At 38.6% G+C, this 17,752-nt stretch overlaps 1 pseudogene across 1 annotated transcript; it reads right to left on the bottom strand.

Moving 5' to 3' along the window:
- Nucleotides 1-5,947: 5,947 nt before the first annotated feature.
- Nucleotides 5,948-7,811, bottom strand: LOC145537814 (heat shock transcription factor, Y-linked-like; annotated as a pseudogene). Its single transcript, XR_014076435.1, has 2 exons — nucleotides 7,187-7,811; nucleotides 5,948-6,753 (listed from the first exon to the last, which is right to left on the bottom strand). The product of XR_014076435.1 is annotated as a heat shock transcription factor, Y-linked-like (transcript).
- Between the last annotated feature and the right edge of the window lie 9,941 nt (nucleotides 7,812-17,752).

The following is a 17,752-nucleotide window of genomic DNA, read 5'->3' as shown; positions in this document are numbered from 1 at the left end:
ATATATATATATATATATATATATATATATATATATGTGTGTGTGTGTGTGTGTGTGTGTGTGTGTGTGTATAATTGTATAATAACATATGAAGGAGATGGTGTAGAGAATACAGAATTCTCCTGGCCTCCTGCACTATTGTTAGGAATGTAATTGAATGCTGCCATGTTGCCTAACACTATGGGAGTTCTTTACATAACCAAGAATAAAACTACCATATAAGCCAACAATCCCACTATTTGCTATATACTCAAAGGAAATGGTAATTTAAAAAATTATATGTACCCCAGTAACCATTATAACACCATTTATAATAACCAATAAGGGAAGCAACCTTAGTGCCCATGGAAAGAAAAATGGATAAAGAAGCTATGTTACATATATAGGATGAAAAATTACTCACCCATAAAAAGAAACAAAATTGGATTATTTGTAGAGTTACAAATGAATCTAGAGCCTATGATGCAGTGAAGTAATTCAGAAACAGAAGGGCAAATATTGAATATTAATGCATATAAATGGAATCTCTAAAATAGGTACTGAAGAATCCGTTTGGAAGGTAGAAAGAGATGCAGTCATACAAAACAGACTTGTGGACACAGAGTGGGATGGAGAGAATGGAATGAATTGAACAAATTGCACTGACAGATGTAAAATACCAAATATGTAGTAGACAGCTAATGAGGAGTTCCTGCTCAGTGCTATGAAATGCTTTAGTGGAGCGTGTGGTGCGCTAGGAGAGCAGACCCCTGAGGGATATGGGAGGACTGTTCAAAAGGGAGGCTCAGCTATATTCACTAATAACTGATTTATTTTACTATGCAGCAGAAACAAACACAACATTGTATATTTCTTATACTCCAAATTTCAATCGTTTTATTTCAAGTGAAGCTAGAAAATCAGTCCTCAGCCAAATTGTGCAAGTGACAAGAACAGCATCACAGTGTGTGTCATGGAAAATGTGTAACCGGGACTGCTTTAGTATGTATAGACAAAGAAAAAACAACAACAACAACAAAAAAAGAACTTAAAATACAGAGCTAAGTTACTCAGAATAAATTCAGGCTCTACACTTTGGTGTCCGTTCACTTCACCCTTGTCATTGTTTCTAAAAGTAAAGAAGATGTTTTTAAAATAATATAAACATGTATGGTTATATGTTTTCCTAAATTGATGCCACAAATTAATGAAAACATAAATTCCCTCAGGTTTTAATAAGTAGTAGCAAGCCTTTGAGTTTCAGAACATTGGTAGGCAGGAATTAGTAAACATAGGCTAAAGCTGAGATGCTGCACAGGAATCCTTTTTTTTTTTTTTTTTTAATTCTAGAATGTGTGCTAATGACTGAGAAAAATGCATAGCCTAAAAGTGACTAATTGTGGTTCTTCATCAGGGCTTTCATCCTAAGAAGGTTTTAATCATGTGGAGCAACTTCTCAAGTAATGTGAAAATGCTGCTCTGAAGAAGGATGGGAGGAGCCAGGTTTTACAGAAGTTTTGGTACAACGATCAGGTGTGGAGGTTGTCCAAATATTATGGTTAACAAAATAAAATCAGGACACATCAATTGAATGGATTGAGATATTATCTACCTATGGGAAGATGAAAGAATCTGGGCCCCTTGAAATAATTTCTTTGTTAAGCACCTTAACTACGCTGGGAAAGATTGAGGGAAGGATGAGAAGGGAACGACAGAGGGTGAGATGGCTGCAAAGAATCACCGACTCAAAAATCATGCATTTGAGAAAGCTCTGGAGATTTGAAAGGCAGGGGAACCCAGGGTTTTTGCTGTACATGGAGTCGCAAAGAGTCAGACAAGACTGAGTGGTGAACAACATCAAAAAATTGGTATTGGCAGTGCTTGGGGGACTTTGTCATTGTACATGTGATGATAAGTGAGACTGAGGATAATTAGAAAGAACACAACTCTTGTTGGTTTCATTCCCTCAAAACATGCTTCTCACAATGTCTTTTGAGAGCTTTCCAGAGAAGGAGAACTTGTCAGGTGTCATGTGGTATCCTGAGATGGAAACCTTACCCTATATGCCACTTGGATCTACAACCTTGGTCTTAGACAGAAGCAGGCATTGTCTCTAAATATGTGCAGAGCTGCCCATCTTCTGATGTGTTAACAGTCATGGTATGTGATCTGAAGGATGGGGTGAGAGGTAAACAAACTTATAGCCTTTCAATCAAACTCTGTAATCCTGGGAGAAGCATCTTTGACTTGTGTATCTTAGTCACCCTTAGGAATGCTTACAAGGGGTTACATTACTGAGCATGTATGTAGGTAGGAAACTGAATCCATTTTGACTTTACCACTGGCCTTCTCTGTGAATAGACCATTCCTCTTCTCTCAATGTCACAGTTTTTGTCTTCAGATGAAGGTTGAGCATTGTGGAAGTGTGTGAATGCATATGAAATCCCCATAAAACTGAAGATAGGGAGTACAGTTTTCTTATTTGAATCAGATCTCAAGACTTTTGGCTTTACAGATACGCACTATCAATGCATCTCAAATATTCATAAAATTCTGATATGATGATGGTCACACAGATTTGAGGCCAGACGACCTGCTTGTTAGCAGCGAGGTGGGGCTTGGATAGTTCAGGTATTATGTAAGAAGAATGTGAGCCATGTTATAACTTCCTTTTAATTTAACTGTCTATCTCATCCACTTGGGAAGGGGGAAGGTGACTTCCACCATGTGGGAACAGAATTCCAGGTTTCGTTCTTAGTTTCATTTGATGCCTAAGTGTGTTTATTACTGGTGAGTGTGATGCTTCCTATAGGAAGGTCATATCCTATTAAAGGAAGGCCCGGATGAAACTCCAGGCCTCTACATGGCCTTCTGTGGTACTGCCATATTAGAGGCTGGGTGTTTTGTTATGGCCAGACATAATAAACATTAAGGTCCCACGCATCTTTTGCTGGGCTGATTGGGAGAGCACCAGGGTTTTTAATTATGTTTGGATGGAGTAGCTTGGTTATTATTGAAATGCTTTCAACCTTTGACACATCCATTTGTCTTGCACTTTGAAAAGAAAAAAGACTTTTGAATGAGCATTTTAATTTCTGCCTGTTTATATTTTTGAATGAATTATTTCTTCAGCAGCAATTTCTAACAGAAAAGTCCAAAAGAGAGCCCAGACATACATTCACAAACACATTTTTAATCTGATGCACACACACACAAGCACAGTCATGATCTGATATGCTTAAAAACAATTACAAAAAGAAAAGAAAACCCAAGGACTCGCTGAAGGACACCTATGAGCTTCCCAGAGTTCCTCTGCTACGTCTCTCGGCTTAGTTTTGGAAATTATTTTGTACTTGAATGATTTCTCTCTAGTGACTTTTTAAATCAGAATGTTTTAAAAGATATAACTTTGTTGTGCATTCCATGGGATCTTAAAATATTTTGCATGTAAGACTATTCTGTGGTTTGCTAAAATGAAAATAATTTGTAGGGTAACAATACTGAAGTCATATTTACCTATTTCGGCCCTGCAGTTACACATTTGCTTGTTAAATTTTAAGCATCCAGTTTTATCCTCTGACCTTCTCCCATCAAATTTCTACTTCTTGTCTCAATCTTCTGTGTTTAACTCACTTACATTTTTGTTCTAACTTTTACTATTTTAGGCACCAATTATAAAATAAATAAGTAAAGGAAAGAAAATTGAACTCTTGTACAATATTTCCCTAAGGTATTGAGCTATTTTCTCTGTCAACTTTTGAGAATTAAAGGTACTGATATGATAAAGCCATATGGGAACTGATCACCAAGCTAATGTATCATGTAACCAGGCTTCCCATGGTAGGGCAATTGAGGTATAGTTTAATAACATGTTTTCTGGAGGGAACAAAAACAGTAGTTTTGCCACATGACATAGTGACTGCCCTTATGCATGCCTTTCCCACTTACCACAGAGCACTAAGGGAATTAATCCTGTTCTTTTTGAGAAGGACCTGCCACTCAAAACAGAACAGGAAAAAAGATAAAACGGAGTGAGAAGGGATAATCAGTACACGGCAATGAAATAGAAGACATGATTGCTTTTAACGTGCTATTTCTCAAAGCATGCAATTTGACTACATAGTAAAATGCCTGAAAGCAAAAACCACACCATTGGACTTTGGGCTTGAAATGATAACTAAGGACACCGATTTCAATAACTCTTACAATGGCTGCAAAATGCTTACCTCTCTAAAGCACAGTATTCTCAGCCAAATTCAATGAAAACTTTCAGTGAAAGAAAAAGAGTGTGCTGTGTGGACACCTCCCTTATCCACACAAATATTCCACAGCTGTCACTGTCTAAAGGAATGTCCACAAAGTGCAGATTGCCAAGATCCCTAGGTAGTGTTCATGACAGTCTGCATAGTCCAAAGGCAGACACTCTGCTCGTTGTATTTCATTGTGAACTATATGAAGGATCAGCCATTGATTTTGATCCCTCCTTACTCCATTACTTTTCTAGATGATTATCATGAATGATTCCTTTTTTTTGTTTGTTTGTTTTTTCATAAGTATCTCTATAACTACTACTGAATTTTAGGGAACTGCGGCCTGAAACAACATGCTTAGTATGGGTTCTTATAGACTGTAAACTTCATAAGAGCAGCAATCATTTTATAATTTGAATTCCGACATTTCACATTCATGTAAATATATATATATATATATTTCTCAACGGAGAAAATATTCTCAGTAGGTAGGAAAGGCCAATTATGATAATAGTGCAGGTTATAGGATGTTGTTGAGTAGTGTATATAGCATTGGATTGGTGATTACTTTTCATTATTGATAATTCAGTAAGTACTTACCAAATGTCATTTGCATTGTCTACGTTTTAGCTGATGTGAAAGATACATAAAGAAAAGAGGGTAGACGCAAAACACATTGAAGACCTGATACGTGTGCTCACCTTGGTAGGAGGGTGAACAGAGGTTTCTTCCATCCACAAGAAAGGGTTGAGGCAAAGTTGTAAGAAGGGGCTTAGCATGTCTGAAAGCAGTGTGTGTGTGATTGTAGCTCCAGAAGAACGGTGTAACAAAACGATAATGAAGCTACTGTGGAAAACAAATATCTTGTCTTCAAAGAACTTAACCATCCTGAGGTGCTGTAATCACTACAGGAATTTATTTTGTCTCTGAGGGAACAGATAAACAAAATCTACATATGCATTAGAAAATATAGGGTGGAATCACCGTGGCAGGAAATAAAAGTATGCTTTAAGGACAGCAGAGCTAAAATGACCCTATACAATACCACTTGTAAAATCCTATCTTGTGCTGAGCATGTTCCAGTAACTGATCATGTCCTGTAATCTTTGGTATCACAGCGTTGGTATAACAGTTATCCTAATTTTGGACATGCTACAATATCTATATTTTCAAGTATGAAATGAATTTCTATAATGGAGACAATCTCCTGTCTAATGTCTTAAGACTCTACTGCTGCTAAGTCATTTCACCTGTGTCCAACTCTGTGCGACCCTATGGACAGCAACCCACCAGGAGCCTCATTCCACGGAATTCTCCAGGCAAGAATACTGGAGCGGGGCATCATTTCCTTCTTCATCTTAAGACTCTACCTGTACCTAAAAGAATATCATGTAACTGTGAATGCAATAAGGTACGTACTGTGTATGTGTACTTTTTTAAATTGTATTTGTATCTCTTCCTTCACCTGTACCATCCTCATTTAGACACCCATTCATTTCAGCAGGGATGATTTACCAAATCACTTTACATCCATTAACTCTCTTCCGTTTGCTCTCATTTTCTTGTTTACAAACAATAGATTAGGTGCCATTTACCTAGGATGCCTAACGGATGTTTTCTTGAACTGAAGAGTTTATAAAAGAGTGCAGAAGAATAGCCAGACATTGAAATAAAGCCTTAATTTACTCTTCATTGTTTCAAAATAGAAAACAAAATTGTGCAGATGAATGTGTAACTTTATTGTTCAAATACAAGAATTGTAGGTATTTGTTGACATCTCCCAACATAAATTTTAATCTTCATTAGGTTCCATAAGCTGATACTTATTTGATAGGTCAGTTTTAATTAGCATGGTTTTCACATAAGGAATATCGTTGATGAATTGACTTGAAAGAGCGGAGGTGGATGTATAAGCGATCGTTGGCACTGGGGACCTTGAGTTGCCTCTCTGTTGCTGGTTAGGAAAAGGACTGTCATGGACTGACATATCGTTATACATATCTGGAAATGTAGAAGGTTCCACCATCAGTCCAAAAGAACTGCTCTGAAATGGAGATACGATGTGGTTCTGAGAAGTAGAGGTAGCGGTAGTAGCAAAGTCCTCAACGTGGCCATTTACTTGAGTGTAGGTGCTATGGGAGTGCCAATTAAAAATGCTCAACTGGTTTAAAACAGAAGGTTGATCTACCACATTCTGTTCTGTTTGTCTAACTGATATTGATGATGGAGAAGGTAAGTCACGTGGAGATAGGGAGCTTGTTTTAGGGACAATCTGGCTGGTATGTGTCTTTTTTGTGAAAGGCACACTTAAACTTGTAGAAGCTGAAAATGGACTCTCTCCACTAGTTTCACAATGAAAACCAGAGTTACAATCATCTATGTTGACCCTTGCTTTAACATGCTTCTTGTAATCTGGAACTAATGAAGATTTTGGAAACACATTGTTAATCCCGACTCTTCTTTTCATTCTTACTAAAAGTTGGGGAAAATCTCTTTTGAAATTTGGATTTTGGTAGACCTGTAACTAAAATCAAAGGATGCAATCATTTAGTTATTTTTTGTAAACCAAGGTACACCTGACAAGCAAAGCTAAACTATAAAAATGTATTCCTTTAATGATACAAATTAAATAGCATCAAATAAAACATCTCCATTAGTAGTTTTAACACCCTACGTGTTAGAAACAGGTATGCTCCTCAGCTAAAAAATATGTTGTATATATACAATAAATACCAGTTAAAGTAGCTTGAGGACAAGTATCCAGTTTCAAGTTGCTAGGAGAGTTTGTTAAATACCAAATATTTTACCCTCCAGCTGTTCTCAACTTCAAAAAATAAAATGTTTTCAACAATTTGCTATCTCAATTTTAAATTCAGTTTTAGCTACATATGTGAACATGCTTTCTAAGTCACATGAATTAATCTTACATATTGCCAATAAGTGGCAAATGTTAATACCTTGCTCAAAACTGAGACATTGTTTTCTTCTTCCAGAAAGTCAGGTAGTGAAGCAGATCTTTGAAAAGTTTGTCGCTTTTTACTAAACCGATAAAGGTTAAGCTGGCGAACTAAACTTTTCATACTATCAGTTTTAAATATTCTGAAAGGGACCTTTCTTTCCAAGACTTCTTTCTTGAAGAGTTCTTCATTGATCACTATAGAAGTGCCACTTTCGTCCCACCAAATAGATTCAAACTGATCACTTTCAACTAGAGTCCAGAGTTTTTGAGGAAAAGTGAGTGAAAGAAAATCATTCTACTCATTTGTTTCAGAGACAGAAAATGTGTAGCGTGGCCATTTTATCCCAAATTCCTCAGCCAAAGCCTGAAAAGCATATTCTTCAATCATAGATCTCAAAACTGAGTCCCCAGTAAGTGTGTAATCACACAAAGAAGAGCTAATGGAGGCTTCGGAACCAGTTGATTCATCTTTACGAGGCACATCTTGGATTTCTGAAGGAATATGTGCCATCTCAGAGAACTCTTTCTTCAGATACTTTCCTCATTTGTCTGATTTTACACAGTCCAACTTCAAATGCTGCTTGGCTGGCGTACAGAGATAAACTCTCTAGACCATTAGCATGGTTCTCAAAGTCAAAAAGCTGTGACATCACAAAGTCATTGGTCTCCTAGCAATTGAAGAGTAGCTCTGACATCATAAAGTCACTGGTCTTCTAGCAATTGAAGGGCAATGTTCAACCAGTGTTTACTTCTACATCAACTTAATATAAAGTCTGCTTACATAAATAGGATCCAAAAACATGAAACCTGCAAAATGTCATTCCTAAAGAATTTTTATGCAGAAAAGTCACATCAATAAATCTACTTGGTTCCTGAAATAAAAGTGATTGATCACCCTTCTATACATATTCTTAACATTCAGGACTGTTACCAACCAAAACATGGGTCTGCTCACTTCTGTGCAATAAAGTCAATCAACTGACTGTGGGTTTCAGTGAAAGCAAGTGTAGTGTTTATTGTATGACCTTGAACAGAAGTGTTTATATTAATGCAGAGTAAAACAGGAACTTAAATTAAGACTCATTTTACTCTTAATTATTTCAAAATAGAAATTGGCACTATGAAGATGAATATGTAACTTTATGCTTCAAATAAGAGAATTGTAGGAATTTATTAACATCTCCCAACATTAATTTTACACTTCAATATCCTCCATAATCTGACTCCTATTTGGTAGATCAGTTGTCTTAGGACAGTTTTCAAATAATGAATATGGTTGATGAGTGGATCTTGAAAGAGAAACAGCGGATGTTTCAGGGACCTTGGCACTGGGAAAAATAAATTGCCTGACTGTTGTAGTTTAGGAAAAGGATGGTCATGGGTTGACATATCACCATACAAACCTGGAAAGGCAGAAGGCTCCACCCTCAGTCCAAACTGACTGTTCTGTAATGGAGATATGTTGCGGTACAGAGAAATAGAAGTAGACATAGCTGGAAAATTTTCACTGGAGCCATTTGATTTAGTGCAGCTGCTATGTGAAGTCCCATGACAAATGCTCAAACTAGATTGTGGGATGGGGAGGGAGATGGGAGGGTATTCCCAAAGGGAGGGGATATATGTGCCTCTATAATTGATTTATTTTGAATTCTAACAGAATACAGAAAAATTCTCTAAAGAAATTACTCTTCCATTAAAACAACAACAACAACAGCTAAATCAACAGCAAATTGATGTATCACAATATGCTCCTGTCGTCTAACTGATATTTATGATGGAGAAGAGAAGTCATTTCAAGTTCAGACACTTGTATCAGCAGCTATCTGGATGCTAGAAGGCTTTCACATGAATGGCACACTTAAATGTATTCAGGCTGAAAATACACTCTGTCCTCTAGTTTCAGGATGAAAGTCAGAGTTTTGATCATCCACATTACCCCTTGCTTTAACATGCTTCTTATAATCTCAGACTAATGAAGATACTGTACAGACATTTTTATTCCCAATAGCATCAAATAACCCCCTGCATTAGTATTTTTAAAAACTTACATTACAGTAGAAATTATGCTCCTCAAGTAAAATATGTTACAAATCGCCAGTAAATACAACTTTAAATGGCTTCTGGACTTGTGTCTTGTTCCAAGTTTTTCTCTTTTTTTTTTTTTTTGTCAAATGTAATTTAAAGCCTGTTTATTAAGCTGGCAAAACATTTGCCACACCAAAGACAGTAAATGAACTATTTGGTCAATCCAAGATTTGTTAATATGTTTCAGGCTGAACAATTTAGGTCCTCTTGCTCAAGGCTATGCCATTACCTTGTTCATCTTCTGCTATTCTTTCTATAATAAGAGCTAGATTTCAAATATCTGATGAGACCTTCAGCCCATAAAATTGCAACTGTAAAGTGTTTAAAGATATTGTTCTATGAAAGCAGCTGCTATCCTTACATTGGATAAAATTTTTAAAAATTAAAGTTCCAGTAACAAAGAAACATATCTGAACAATATTTCTAGTGGTCAACTGTTACATTTTGGATACAGCTACTATACTTTTAAATATATATATATTTCCCTTTATTGGGTAAAATAGATGCAAAATGCACAGTGCATAGGTCATAATCAGGCTATTCTAGACAGCCTAACAATGAAATTCAATGTTGTATACATCAGAATATCTTCTCAATACATCAGTAGGTAAAATTTTATTTCATCACTAAATTTTTGCTGCAAATATTAGAACAGAAAGCATGGGTGAACCAGACTTCTGTCCCTTCATACCATGGTGGTTCAGCTGCCTGCCCCCTCTCCACATCATATATTCTTGGTATTGTCATACTTTGCATTTGCCTGGTATCCATATTAGGGAAAAAATAAAACAACTAGATATCTTGAACAGGCTTAACACATTATGTTAATGTGAAAATATTTCAAAGATTGGGTATTTTATCAACATTTCACCCAGTTTTCACAGAATCATGGTACACACGGTTTCAGTAGGAAAATTAAAATCATCAGTATTATATGAAATGAGTAGCTATTGTGTTAGAAAACACACAGAGAGTAATTTCTTATCCTAAACACGGAGGGAAAACTTAGTTATGAGAAAACAATAATTGTCACCAATAATACGGAAACATTTGCTAAACAGTACATTTGAATAGTCAGTATTACAAAAGGTAAGATCATGGCGTCTGTTCCCACCAGTTCAAGGCAAATAAAATGGGAACATGCAGAAAAAAATGAGAGATTTCACTTCCTGTGGCTCTAAATTCATTGCAAATGGTGACGACAACCTTAAAATTACAAGACAGTTGCTTCTTGACAGAAAAGCTGTGACAAATTTAGAAATTTTTTTTAAAAAACTAAGACCTGATTGGCCAATAGAGTCACAACCACTGTCTTTCCAAAGACACGTACAGATGTGAGAACACCAAAGAATTGGTTATTTTGAACTACTCTGCTGTGGTGGCCTAGTGAGAGTTCCTTGGACTGCAGGAAGATCAATCCAGTGAATCTTAAGGTAATCAACACTGAAGATTCATTGGAAGGCCTGGTGCTGAAAATAAAGCTCCAAAGCTTGTTCATCTGAGGCAAGGAGCTGACTCATTAAAATAGATCCTAATCTTTAAAAAATGTTGAACGCAGGAGGAGCAGTAGGTAAGAGAGGATGAGACATTTGGATAGCATCAACGATTCATAGGACATGATCTCAGGGAGTCTATGGGAGATGGTGAGGGACAGAGAAGCCCTGATGTGCTACAGTCCAAGGGGATACAAAGAGTCAAACATGACTTAGTGGTTGAAGAACAGCGACACTTGAGTTAATCAAATGGGTCTTGCAGGTTGAAGGTTGGTTCCAAAATATCAGAGGAATAGGAGACAAAGACCACTCTCTCCCCAACGAGTTCATCTAAGCATCAACTACACATGGAAGAACTTTCAGAAAACAAATTGTGAACACGGTTGACTGGCCCAAGATACTGAGAAAGTCAAACATGTCTTTTCAAAAGGAGGTAGACAAAATAAAAGAGACATAAAAAGAGACAAAGTATTTAGGGGCTGAGGCTGGTCTTGGAGAGGGCGTTGTAAAAGAGTAGTAAACCCTCTCAGATCAGTGACAGTGGAGAACTCTGGGATCACATAGAGCAACATAATCAAGGGAAAGAAAAACAAAAACACAGGTCCTTAAGTGAAACTACCAGCAGAGAAGAAGCTCAGATGCTCCTGTCCACCATCATTGAGGTGGACCTGGGAGGGATATCTGGGCTGTATCATCTGCCCTATGGTAAAGACCCAGCTTTAATGCTCTGAGGACAATCTGACAGAGGTGAGGTGACGTAGCAACCGAAACCATTGGAATACCAGAGACAAAATGCAAAAAAGGGCCATTCTTGAGAGAAGTCTCTAAGACCACATAGCGAAAACTGACACACTCACAGCACAAAATTTTCCACCTTACAGATATCAAAGATGTGTAACCTAGCTAACATTTATGGCCATTTCCTCCACGGAGGCAGAGAGGAATGTTCGGATCAGTGAGAACAGAAGGCAAGATGGTGCTGTTATATCATCCTCCGAGACAAACATCTCCCTCCAAGATCTGAGCAGGCTGCCAGTTGCTAATCATGTCTTCATGCGTTCATGTACAGTTCACATAGGACAGAAGGGTCAGAGCCTGAGTTCAGCACCCGTCCAGAGACACATGCATTCTTGCAATTTGTCCTTATGGCAAAGCCAATAATAAAGAAAAGTTACATGTCTCTAAATCAGTTTAGTTCACCTCAGTCACTCAGTCGTGTCTGACATTTGCAACTTCATGAATCACAGCACGCCAGGCCTTCCTGTCCAATACCAACTTCTGGAGCTTATCCAAACTCATGTCCTTCTAGTCAGTGATACCATCCAGCCACCTCATCCTCTGTCGTCCTCTTCTTCTCATGCCCCAATCCTTCCCAGAATCAGGGTCTTTTCCAGTGAGTCAACTCTTCGCATGAGGTCACCAAACTATTGGGGATTCAGCTTCAACATCAGTCCTTCCAAAGAATATCCAGGACGGATCTCCTTTAGGATGGACTGGTTGAACCTTCTTGCAGACCAAGGGACTCGCAAGAGTCTTCTCCAACACCACAGCTCAAAAGCATCAATTCTTCAGCGCTCAGGCTTCTTCACTGTCCAACTCTCACATCCATACGTCATGTAAAAACCATAGCTTTGGCTAGACAGACCTTTGTTGGCAAAGTAATGTCTCTGCTTTTCAGTATGCTATCTAGTGTGGTTACAACCTTCCTTCCAAGAAGTAAGTGTCTTCTAATTTCATGGCTGGATTCACCATCAGCAGTGATTTCGGAGCCCCCCAAAAATAAAGTCTGACACTGTTTGCACGGTTTCTCCATATATTTCCCGTGAAGTGATAGGACCAGGTATCATGATCTTAGTTTTCTGATTGTTGAGTTTTAAGTCAACTTTTTCACTCTCCTCTTTCACTTCCATCAGGAAGCTCTTGAGTTCTTCTTTGCTTTCTTCCATAAGAAAAGTTGGATGTCTCTAAATCAGTTCAGTTAAGCTCAGTCCCTCAGTAGTGTCTGACTTTTGCAACCATATGAATTGCAGCACGCCAGGCTTTCCTGTCCATCACCAACTTCTGGAGCTTATCCAAACTCATGTCCTTCGAGTCAGTGATACCATTCAGCCATCGCATCCTCTGTCTTCCACTTCTCCTCCTTCCCCCAATCCTTCCCAGCATCAGGGTCTTTTCCAATGAGTCAAATCTTCGCATGAGGTCACCAAACTATTGGAGAATCAGCTTCAACATCAGTTCTTCAATGAACACCCAGGACTGATGGCCTTTAGGATGGACTGGTTGGACCTTCTTGCAGTTCAAGGGACTCCACAGTTCAAAGGCATCAATTCTTCAGTGCTCAACATTCTTCCACCGTCCAAATCTCACATTCACACATGACTACTGGAAAAACCATAGCCCAGACTAGACGGACTTTGTTGGCAAAACGATGTCTCTGCCTTTTAGTATGATATCTTGATTGGTCATAACATTCCTTCCAAGGAGTAAGGGTCTTTTAATTACATGGCTGCTAAATACCCTGGAGTTAAAACTCCCCTTAATGTCCTCTAAACCATTCAATGAAAAAAAAAGAACTGTCTCACCTGAAAAAAACATGGACATTAAGGCTGTTACACCCAGCTCCAAGTCGTTCTAGCTTCTGGCCGATCTCCAAAATTCCTGGCCCCAGCCATTTAAGAGATATCTACTCAAAACAACCTTGGAGAAGAACAGGCCCCCTTAAGACAGTAGCTTTCCACATATATGTCTGTATATACTTACTCTTTTCTTGGGTTAGTGCAGCAGCTCATTTATCTTACTGCTGCCCCTTTTTGCCTCATTAAAGGTGATCTGTTCCTATAAAGTGCCAGTCTCATTATTTTGCTGAACCTCACCTTCTCTAACTCCCCTACCCTAAAAACAAACTGACTGGCTGGAACACGACAGATACTTAAGATGCATGGACTACCTTGGACAGTGCCTTGCCTGCCACCCAATTGCCTGAGAAACTTGGACCTGGGAGGGAAACAAAGCACATCGTCAATTGTGGTCAGTGCCCTTGCACACCACCCAAGAACTTGAGTGGCTTAGACTTGGGAAATGTGTGAATCAGAGGGCCCACTTTGGACAGTGACCTCGCAGATCACCCGGGAACCCGAGCAAGGTGAACTGAGAAAGTATATGTCACATTTGTCAGTGGCAAGCCCACCTTGGTGGCCAAAGCACCTTAACCACCCCACATATCCCAGTCGTATTTGTTCTCAGTGACCCCCCGCCCCCCCCACCAGCACCACCACTGCACCGCTGAGCAAGTGAGGTCGAATAACGGCCTTCTGTCCCCTCGTCTCATGGTGCAAACTACTGCTGCTGCTTCTGCTAAGTCGCTTCAGTGGTGTCCGACTCTGTGTGACCCCATAAATGGCAGCCCACCAGGTTACCCGGTCTCTGGGTTTCTCCAGGCAAGAACAGGGGAGTGGGTTGCCATTACCTTCTCCAGGTGCAAACTAGTCATAAGTAAATTAGTCATGAAAGAGAGCTGCAAACTGAGGAAGTAAGAACAATCAAAGAAGGGCGAAGTAGCCCAGAAGTGACAGATGCAACAAATTGAAACACTGACGTTAGTGCAGAAACTGTGTAATCTAGGGACATCAATAGCTTTTGACAACAAGTAAAAGCAGGATAAAGAGACTATCTGACACTGATCTGACACCACAAAGCTCAGAGCAACTTTAGAGAAATTCTTAGACTATTCTTTATTATTTTCATGTTTGTTGTTGTTGTTCTTTATCATTCCCTTTACTTTCGTTTCTATATACCGCATTATATTTTGAGAATGACTTTGGCTTCCATCTTTTTTCCAGTATTTATAGTAGTTTAAATTCTATTCTAGTTTCTTAATCTTTGCTTTTTGATTTTTTTTTTAAATCAATGATTATAACTTTAGGAATTCGATCTTTAGAATTGATTTCCATTTACGGATTTAATTCCTGAGTTGATCGTACTCTTCCCTTTTTACTCTCCCTTTTCTCCTCTTAGAAGTTTCTATCTCCCTCCTCACCTTGTTCTGCTCTGTATAACTCTATGAATCCCTTTGACTGTTTTTGGCTATGGAGAACTGCTTCACCATCAACCTTGGGTTTTATCTTCTGTTCTGTGGATACAGAATTCTTGTTGCTACTGTAACTCGGGGACCAAAACCCAGAGGCCACGAGGTCAATTCCAGATATTTGGATCATTTTTGAACCCCTGACATCAGTGAACATTAAAAGAGGAGTGCATCCAAAAGTTCCCATGCCTACATGGAAATCAAGCCCCAAGCTGAAGCCAGCAATTTCAGTGCACGACAACCCACAGGTATTCTTCAGCAAAGCCCAAACACAAAAATAAATATTACAAAAGGTGCTACATGAAGCCATATCAAAGTCACAGACACCACAAAGCACATTATAGGACAACTCATTGCACTACATAGAGCAGTGATCATGCTCCACCTGACAGACCACAGGCACAAGATCCCCCAAGCATTAAAGCTTGACAACTTACAGGTCCAATCCCACCCACAAAGATCAGCTTCCACAGCAAAGTGGAGCCATAGCCCTGTAGCCTGCAGAAAGGGGACCCAAACCACAGGATCTAAGCAAAATGAAATGGGAGAGAAATATGCAGCCGGTGAAGGTACATGATAAAAACTCACCAAAATAAGCAAAAGAAGAGGAGATAGAAAGTCTTCCTGAAAAAGAACTCAGAACAATGATAGTAAAGATGACCAAAAGCTTGAAAGCTAAGTGGAGTCACGAGTAAATAGAACTGGAGGCCCACACTGAGGAGAAATGAACATATTTACCATGGATCTATAAGGAATAAAGAAAAGTCAAGCAGTAATGGTCAGTGCAATAATGGAGATTAACAACATCCTGGAAGGAACCAACGGTAGAATAACTGAGACGGAGAAAGAACTATTAAGCTGGAGGTAGAAAAGAAGAACCTCCATTAAATGCGGAAGGAAGTAACTCCCTCAGTCCCAACACACCAGAGAGTCCCACATAGGATGAACCCAAACTGAAACACCCCGCCACAAATATTTTATTCAAACTCAGAAAATTTAAGCACACACACACACACACAAATAAAAGCAAACAAGTACAACTAGAAGAAAGACATAAATATCATACAGTTGGATCCCCATAAGGATAGCTGCTGATCTTTCAGGAGAAATTCTTTTGGCCAATAGAGGATGGTAGCACATTCTCAAAATGAAACAAGCACGCACTCTTGCTCCTTTCACATGCTAGCTAGGTAATAGTCAAAATTCGTAGGCAGTACATAAACCAAGAAATCCCACATGTGAAAGCTAAATTTGGAAACAATAGATGAGCCAGAGAACGATTTGGGAACATTCATTGGCTCCTAGAGGAAACAACGGGATTTCAGAAAAGCATTTACTTCTGCTTCAGTGATTCCACCAAAGACATTGGCTGAGTGTGTCACACACAGTACTGAGTACTATCACAGCAAACTCTGGACAGTTTCAAAGAGACAGAAGTCACAGACAATCTTACCTCTTACCTGAGAAACGTGTACTCAGGTCAAGATGGAAGAATTGGAAAAAGACATGGAACAATTGACCAGTTTAAAACTGGGAAAAGATAGTGACAGAACTGCTGATAATCACTCTGCTTATGTGAAATATATGCAGACTATACTATTGAAAATGCCTGGCTGGATGAATAATTAGCTGGAATCAAGGTTTCTGTGACAAGCTTTAACAACCTTACATAGTCTGATGGGAACTCTGTAGGAAAAGAAAGTGAAGAGGAACTAAAGAGTGTCTTAAGGATGAATGAGGAAAGTGAAAAATTTTGCTGAAAACTCAACATTCAAAAAGCCAAACACCAGGGAATCTGGTCCCATCACTACTTGGCAAATAGAAGAGAAAAACGTGGAATCAGTGACAGACTTAATTTTCCTGGGCTCCAAAAATCACAGTGAAAGGAGACTGCAGTCATCAAATTAATAGATACTTACTTGCTTCATGGAGGAAAAGCAATGACAAACCTAGACTTTTTTTTTTTGTTAAAAAAAAGAGACATCAGCTTATTAACTAAGGCCCCCTTAGTTGCAAACGCCCATGGTTTATCGAGTAGTCATGCATAGGTTGTGAGAATTGGAACATAAAGAAGCCTCAGAGCTGAATAACTGATGCCATCGAACTGTGATGCTGGATAAAACTCTTAGGGCTTCCATGGACTGCAAGGAGATCAAATCAATCAATCCTCAATGTAATCAACCCTGAATATACTTTTGAATCACTAATGCTGAAGCTGAAACTCCAGGATTTTCCAAATCTGACGCAAAGAACCAACTCTGGAAAACACCATGATGCTTGGAAAGACTGAGGACAGGAGGAGAATGGAGTGACAGAGGATGAGATGGTTGGATGGCTTCACTAAGTCCATGTACATGTGTTTGAACAAACTATGGGAGACCGTGAGAGTGTTGCCTGTAGTGTTTCAGTCCAGGGAGTCACAAAAGAGTTGGACATGACTGAATGAATGAACAATAGCAATCAAAATATCTAGAGTTAATTCTTACAATCACTCTAAAATCTATTTAGTAAAAGAAATATAAACAACGAAAACAACAGAACACATTAAGGTGGTATACTAGAAGACAGGACAATGTTTTTGTTTGTTTGGTTGGTTGTTTTGTAATATGGCAACAATAGACTGTCAAAGAGACAACTCTTACAATTGAATAGATTTTAAACATTATGTTGTAAACAAAATTTTTTGCAAGCGATAAGTGATAGAGTGCAATAGTTACTATACTAACAGTAGACAAAACAGATTTTAAATTAAAAAAATTATATGAAACAAATGACATTAAATATATTCAGTTCAGTCACACAGTCATATCTGATTCCTTGCCTCCCCATGGACTGCAGCACGCCAGACCTCCCTGTCCATCACCAACTCCCAGAGTTCACCCAAACCCATGTCCATTGAGTT

Source organism: Giraffa tippelskirchi, chromosome Y (genome assembly GCF_054371585.1).
Source record: "Giraffa tippelskirchi isolate mGirTip1 chromosome Y, T2T-mGirTip1v1.2.pri, whole genome shotgun sequence".
Classification (NCBI taxonomy): Eukaryota; Metazoa; Chordata; class Mammalia; order Artiodactyla; family Giraffidae; genus Giraffa; species Giraffa tippelskirchi.
This window is presented reverse-complemented; position numbering and strand designations above follow the sequence as displayed.